Source organism: Otolemur garnettii, unplaced genomic scaffold, assembly GCF_000181295.1.
Source record: "Otolemur garnettii isolate 467f Iridium unplaced genomic scaffold, OtoGar3 scaffold00032, whole genome shotgun sequence".
NCBI classification, from domain to species: domain Eukaryota; kingdom Metazoa; phylum Chordata; class Mammalia; order Primates; family Galagidae; genus Otolemur; species Otolemur garnettii.
Genome location: NW_003852427.1, coordinates 11,706,752 through 11,713,330, shown reverse-complemented (window position 1 = coordinate 11,713,330; position 6,579 = coordinate 11,706,752). Strand labels below are relative to the sequence as shown.

General features: G+C 40.0%; 1 protein-coding gene across 6 annotated transcripts in view; it reads left to right on the top strand.

The window, feature by feature from the left end:
* The first annotated feature begins 2,221 nt into the window (after nt 1-2,221).
* Nucleotides 2,222-6,579, top strand: part of TFDP2 (transcription factor Dp-2) — a 129,529-nt gene continuing 125,171 nt past the window's right edge. For 4 of the 6 annotated variants that reach the window (XM_023512971.1, XM_023512972.1, XM_023512973.1 and 1 more), the window contains exon 1: nt 2,222-2,863. The gene's annotated coding sequence lies outside the window, so the exon portion shown is untranslated. The remainder of the gene's footprint in view (nt 2,864-6,579) is intronic. The other 2 variants (XM_023512975.1, XM_023512974.1) reach the window with 1 other exon arrangement.

The following is a 6,579-nucleotide window of genomic DNA, read 5'->3' as shown; positions in this document are numbered from 1 at the left end:
TGCCATGGTGTCACAGCTCACAGCAACCTCAAACTCTTGGGCTTAAGCAATTCTTTTGCCTGAGCCTCCCAAGTATCTGGGACTATAGGTGCTTACCACAACGCCCAGCTATTTTTTTTGTTGTTGTAGTTGTCGTTGTTTAGCAGGCCCAGGCCCAATTCAGACCCTTCAGCCCCCATGTATGTGACTGGTGCCCTAATCACTGAGATACAGGTGCCAAGCCTATCCAGCTAATTGGTAACTCAGAAACTTTTTTTTGAATTCAGATGGGCCAACATTTTAAAATGATACTCTGTTATGTGCGGATCACTCTAAGGTTTCCCCCACCTTTTTTGGATGAAGCTGACTAATGCTGCATTATGTTTTACTGTGCGATAAAATACTTATAAATGTACACAAATGTAAAGTAAGCTATTAGTTGTGTTTTCATAGATAGAACTCATTAGCATAGCTATCAAACTCTTCTCCCACTTGAATAACAACAACAACAAATTATGCCATTAAATTGATTGGGTGTGGTGCCTTTAATTCGTGTATGATGGGAGGCCAAGGCAGAAGGATCACTTTAGGCCAAGAGTTTAAGACTACCCTGGGTAACATAGCAAAAGCCTGCCTCTATGAAAATAAGAATAAAAAATTAGCCAGGCGTGGTGATGCATGTCTACTTGGGAGGCTGAGGTTGGAGGATTGCTTGAGCCCAGCATTTCAAGGCTCCAGTCAGCTATTGTCACACCACTGAATTCCAGCCTGGGTGGCAGAGCAAGACTCTGTCTCAAAAAGACAAAAATAAAATAAGTAGTACAACATAGACTTTTTCTCAATAGTAATAATAATAAATAAATAATATAACATACAGCAAAATAATTAATTATAACTGCTTTACTATTCCCATATTGTTACGGAAGAATCTTTGGAATTTGAACAAAAAGGGAATTTATTATAAAGATACTGGGACGTGTCAAAGAATTCAAGAGTAGGAATTTAGTGAGACCTCAGAAACATACAGGCCCAGAGACTGAAAATCTGCCAGGAACTGAAGCGCTGTTTGGTTTCCAGGTCTCATCTCTGTGCTTGTTTCTCTGCATCTGCTTCACTTGTCCTTTCCCTCTGCAGGAGTGTCTTCCCCAGTTCCCCACCCATCGTGGCTGAACGTGGTCCCACTCATTGAGCGTCTTCATCTCTGTGTTCAGAGCGAGGTGTGAAGGAAGGGAGGAAGGCAGTCTACCAGATCCTGCCTGCCTTTGTCAGCTCCAATTTCAAACTCTTTGGGAATGACCTCTGGCACAGCTTGAGTCAAATTCAGCCAAACCACTAGAGGGTGGTTAGTTGTAAACAGGAGAAGCTAGTATCATGCTGTATAAAAATGGGTGCTAGGGGCCCAGCACAGTTTGTGAGGAGAGATGATAAAAGGCTTCTTGTGAGTCAAACAAATACAATAGAACCTCCATGGTTGCCCATCTCCCTGCATTGACCACCTCCTTATTAAGTTGATGTAATTTTCATAGACCAGACATGTACCACACATACTCAGTAGCAGTTCCAGTTTGTTCTAGTAGGTTGGATGGTCAACTTACAGAGGTTCTACTGTAGTTCTAAATATTGTCCCTTATATGGCTGAGGAATAGCATTAACAACCAAACAAACCTTTGTTGTATTATGTTTTCTTTCTTTCTTTCTTTTTTTTTTTGAGACAGATTCTCATTTTGTTGCCCTCAGTAGAGTGCCATGGTATCATAGTGCACAGCAACCTCAAACTCTTGGGCTTAAACAATTCTCTTGCCTCAGCCTCCCAAGTAGCTGGGACTACAGCCTGCCACAATGCCTGGCTGTTTTTAGAGACATGGTCTCACTCTTGCTCAGTCTGGCCTCCAACCTGTGAGCTGAAGCAATCAACCTGCCTTAGCCTCCCAGAGTGCTAGGATTACAGGCATGAGCCACTGCACCTGACTCTTTCTTTCTTTTTTTTGACAGATAATTTGTCACCCTAGAATAGAGTGCCAGGGCATCAGAGCTCACAACAACCTCAAACTCTTGGGCTCAAGCGACCTTACCTCAGCCTCCCAAGTAGATGGGACTACAGGTGCCTGCCACAACTCCCAGCTGTTTTTAGAGATGGAGGTCTTGGTTTTGTTCAGGCTGGTCTTAAACTCCTGAGCTCAAGCAATCAATCCACTTGCTTCCCAGAGTGCTAGGATTACAAGTGTGAGCCACCACACGCAGCCTAGTATCTGTTTTCTTGTTTGGAATTATAATTCAGAAGCTTGATTTTAACATGCATTAGTAGCTGTAAGCAGATACAAATTTTCCTTAATTATCATTTAGGGATAGTCATCAGAATTTATCGAGTAAATAGGATTATAGGGACAGGAAAGAAGTTAAAGGAGTCTTCCCAGTATTTCGCTTGTATAACTGGCTAAATGCTGTGCTGTTTGATGAGAAGAGGAACTCTTAGGGAAGTGTAGGATTTTGTGGCAAAGTCAGAAAATCTGCTTTGAGCATGTTAAAGTTGAACCTAGAAACGTCCAAGTGGAGATACTGGCTGAGCAGTGTGTTAAGTGGCTCTGGAGCCCAAAGGAAAGCTTGGGGCTGGAAGTGGAAATTTTGGAGTCATTTTGTATTAAAATTATTTTAAAACATTGGGACTACATGACATTAGATAGTGAGCGCATGGATAGAAATATGAGGCCCAGGGCCTGAGCACAGGGAGTCTCCAACATAAAGATGGAAAGAAAGGAAAAGAACAAAAGAGGCTCAAGGAATGGCCAGAAAGACGGGAAGAAAAACGTTGCCCTGATGATTTGGTAGCCAAGTGTAGAAATTATTTCAAGGAGGGAGTGGTAATTGTGTTACGTGCTGCTGAGAGGTGAGTTATAGAAGAGATTGCATTATTAAACATATACCCAAACGTTTACGTTTTTAATTTCTGTTTCTCGTTTTGCATTTCTCTTAGGAGAAGTTTTTTGTGACAAGACAAATAAAATAGTGATTTGTTCCGTAAGCCCCCTTACCAGTTGCAGGTGACATAAACCTTACTCAAAACAGCTTCAGGCAAAAAACACACTGTACCCCATGATAGTATTAATGTGCACAACTATGATTTAATTTAAAAAAATTGGAATGTGATGACTCACATAACTGAAATTCTAGTAACACTGGCTTCAAACTCTTCTGGATTTGGGGAATAAATGCTGATGCCAGGCGTCTAGACTCTTCTTTCCATCTTTTCACTCTCTATATGGTGTCATAATAGCCCATGTTGGCCTTATAATACTTATCTCAGAAGAAAAGAGGGCACTTTTCTTTTTTAGTATTTGTGTTTCAGATTCTGTGGAGGAACTTTGGTTGACCCTGCGTGGCCCACGTGTTTAGACACTGTGGAGAATAAAGTGGGATGCAGTTAGTGGCCAGGCCTTGGGTCAAGAGCCTACTTCTGCAGCCACAGCACAGTTGAGCTTCTAAGATTAACTATCCTACTAGAACTACATGGGATGGATCATTTTTCAAAATGAAGATATGAAGAGTGACAATATATTCATTATATCTGGGGTAAAATTGTTATCAAATAATATCTAGCATCCAGTGCTGTTCTAGAACAAACATATAGATTTGTGCTAATGTAAGTTGACCCAGTATATGATAAAGAATTTCAAATACAACTTGAGGTATAATTTTTTGCCTTGTCAGTGAGTCTTACAAAAAATATATAAGCTATTGTCAGGGCCCAGGACTGGCCAGGTCTCAGGCCCAGCTTAGGTAGGTTCTGGACACGGACCACTAAGTTACCTTGTTCAGGAACAGTTTCTCGTAGGTGCTTGAGGGCTATCTACTTTAGCTAGAGAGAGAGAGACAGAGTATCTTAGAGAGAGTAAAGGTCTTCTTAGAACAGATAGCTCTTAGTCTTTAGCAGAGCTTGGTAATCTTCACCAGAGATGCCGTGCTGGCGTTCTGCAGGCAGGAGAGGAGACAGAGTCAGAGTAAGTGGATCCGTGATAGAATGCGCATGCCTCTTGACTGCCTGCTCCTCCAGCCTAATATAAGGCTGAGCTCGTGCCTCTCAGCACCACAGGTGAGCACCACAGGTGTAGAGACTGCCAATTCACCAATGCTCTCATCTCGCGAGCTCACTCATGCTTGTTAGAACTAAATCTCCTTCCATGCCCTTTTCACCAAGGTGTTCCATTACAGGTATTTCTTATAACTCTCACTCCTCTTAGCCATAGGCTATACAGGCTGCTACAAGCTATAATACTACAGAAAACTTAGAGAATATAAAGAAAAGGAAAAAAATAGCAAAATTTTGCCTAAGGAGACATGTGGTATATAGATAAATGTGTATATATGACAACAAAAATATATAGATATTGCATTTTTCAAATAACAGGTCATGTTGTTTTATAACCTACCAGTTAGCTTTAATCTCTGTGATGAATGTCTTTTCTTATTTTGGATACCTCTGTAACATCATTTTAAGTAACTATTTTATGTTACCAATTATATAAACATTATACCAGCTTCCTAATAATGGATATTATTTTCTTTTGGGGGGGGGACATTTTTGTTTATTTTTGCTTATTAATCATATTATTTCCGTGAGGCAAAGTTTTAAGAAATTACTGAGCCTGGGCGGTGCCTGTGGCTCAAAGGAGTAGGGCGCCGGCCCCATATGCCAGAGGTGGTGGATTCAAACCCAGCCTTGGTCAAAAAACTGCAAAAAGAAGAAAAAGAAATTACTGAGCCTAAGTATGTGTGTGTGTGTTTTAAAGAGATTTTGATTAATATTGCTAAACTGCAATTGTACAGATTTATATACATGTTTACTAGTGGTATATGAGAATGCCATTTCTCTTTATTTTCTTTTTAATCTTTGCCAGTCTAATCAACAAAAAATGGTATACAATTTATTACATTTCTCTGATTACTAGTCAGGATAGACTAGCATTCTTTATCTTTATTGGTCACTTCCAATTCTCTTTTGTAAATTGTGTTGGGGTGGAAGTGTTGGAAGCCATCGCCATGTGAGTAAGAACCCACGTTTGAATATTGGTTTGCCATTAACAAACATAATCACAGCTTGAGGCATAATCATTTGATCCAAGGAGGTTTTCCAGTGTGTGTGCACTTCTCCTCCCCGTTTTGTAGTGACTCTTCCAAAATCTCTGGGCCTGTGAAAGGTAGAGCCTAGTTTTTATCATAGAGCATTTCACTCTGAATCCTATTTTTTGTTCAATTATGTTAGGTCAGTCAGAAGTATTAAATGTCAGTAAAATTACAATGTTATAGAGTATGGTTTGATTCTTGAAAATTGGTCTTAGGAAATTTTATTCAACAGACATTTAATGGCTGCTTATAGTATGCAACACAGTATCAGAATACCAGACATTGTTCCACTTTAGTAACCATTTTACTGTCTATATGTATCTTGTAACATTATGCCGTATATCTTACATATACATAGTAAAATTTACTTTAAAAAAATGGATGAAAAGATGAATACCCCACATAGAAGACTTTTTTCAGTATTTGATTAGGCAAAAAGTTTAATATGAATTCACTTTTTTCTCTTGCTTGATGAAAGACAGGTCCTTTTAAGTAAGTAGAATAAGGAAAGAATAACAAATGCTTTTTTTTTTTTTTTCAGTTTTTGGCTGGGGACGGGTGTGAACCCACCATGTCCAGTGTATGCTGGCAGCCTACTCCTTGAGCCACAGGTGCTACCCAAAGTTTTTTTCTTTCTTTCTTTCTTTCTTTTTTTTTTTTGAGACAGAGTCTTATTATGTTGCCCTTGGTAGAGTGCTGTGACATCACAACTCACAGCAACCTTCAGCTCTTGGGCTTAGGCAATTCTCTTGCCTCAGCCTCCCTGGTAGCTGGGACTATAGGCACCTGCCACAGTGCTGGGCTATTTTTTGTTGCAATTTGGTCCAGAGCCAGGTTCAAACCCATCACCCTTAGTATATGGGGCCATCGCCCTACTCACTGAGACATAGGCGCTGCCCCCAGCAAATACTTTTTAATGCTTTTCCTAGCCAACTTTTTCTACTCTCACATAATGTAGTTTTTCTTTGAATCTTTAAAGTACAAAGTGTTTATGATAGCAGAGATTAATACATATTTTGAAATTTTCATTAAATATTTGGGCACTATTTATATAAGCTTTAAATACAAACACCTTCCATACATCTGTGAGAGCAAAATTAGCATGTAGTATTTACTAGAGTTGATTTTTCTTTTTAGAGCTGTAACTTGTTGGTTATTAAGGTGCAGGTGTACAGCTGCTTAAAAAGTTTCTAAATTTGAGGCAGTGTGGTGTCTTACACTTGTAATCCTCGCACTCTGGGAGGCTGAGGTGGGTGGATTGCCTGAGCTCATGGGTTTGAGATCAGCTTTGAGCAAGAGTGAGAGCTGGTCTCTAAAAATAGCTGGGTGTTGTGGTGGGCGCCTGTAGTCTCAGCTACTCAGGAGACTGAGGCAAGAGAATCGCTTGAGCTCAGGAGTTTGAAGTTGCTGTGAGCTATGACGTCATAGAACTCAACCAAGGGTGACAAAATGAGCCTCTCTCTCAAAAAAAAAAAAAAAAAA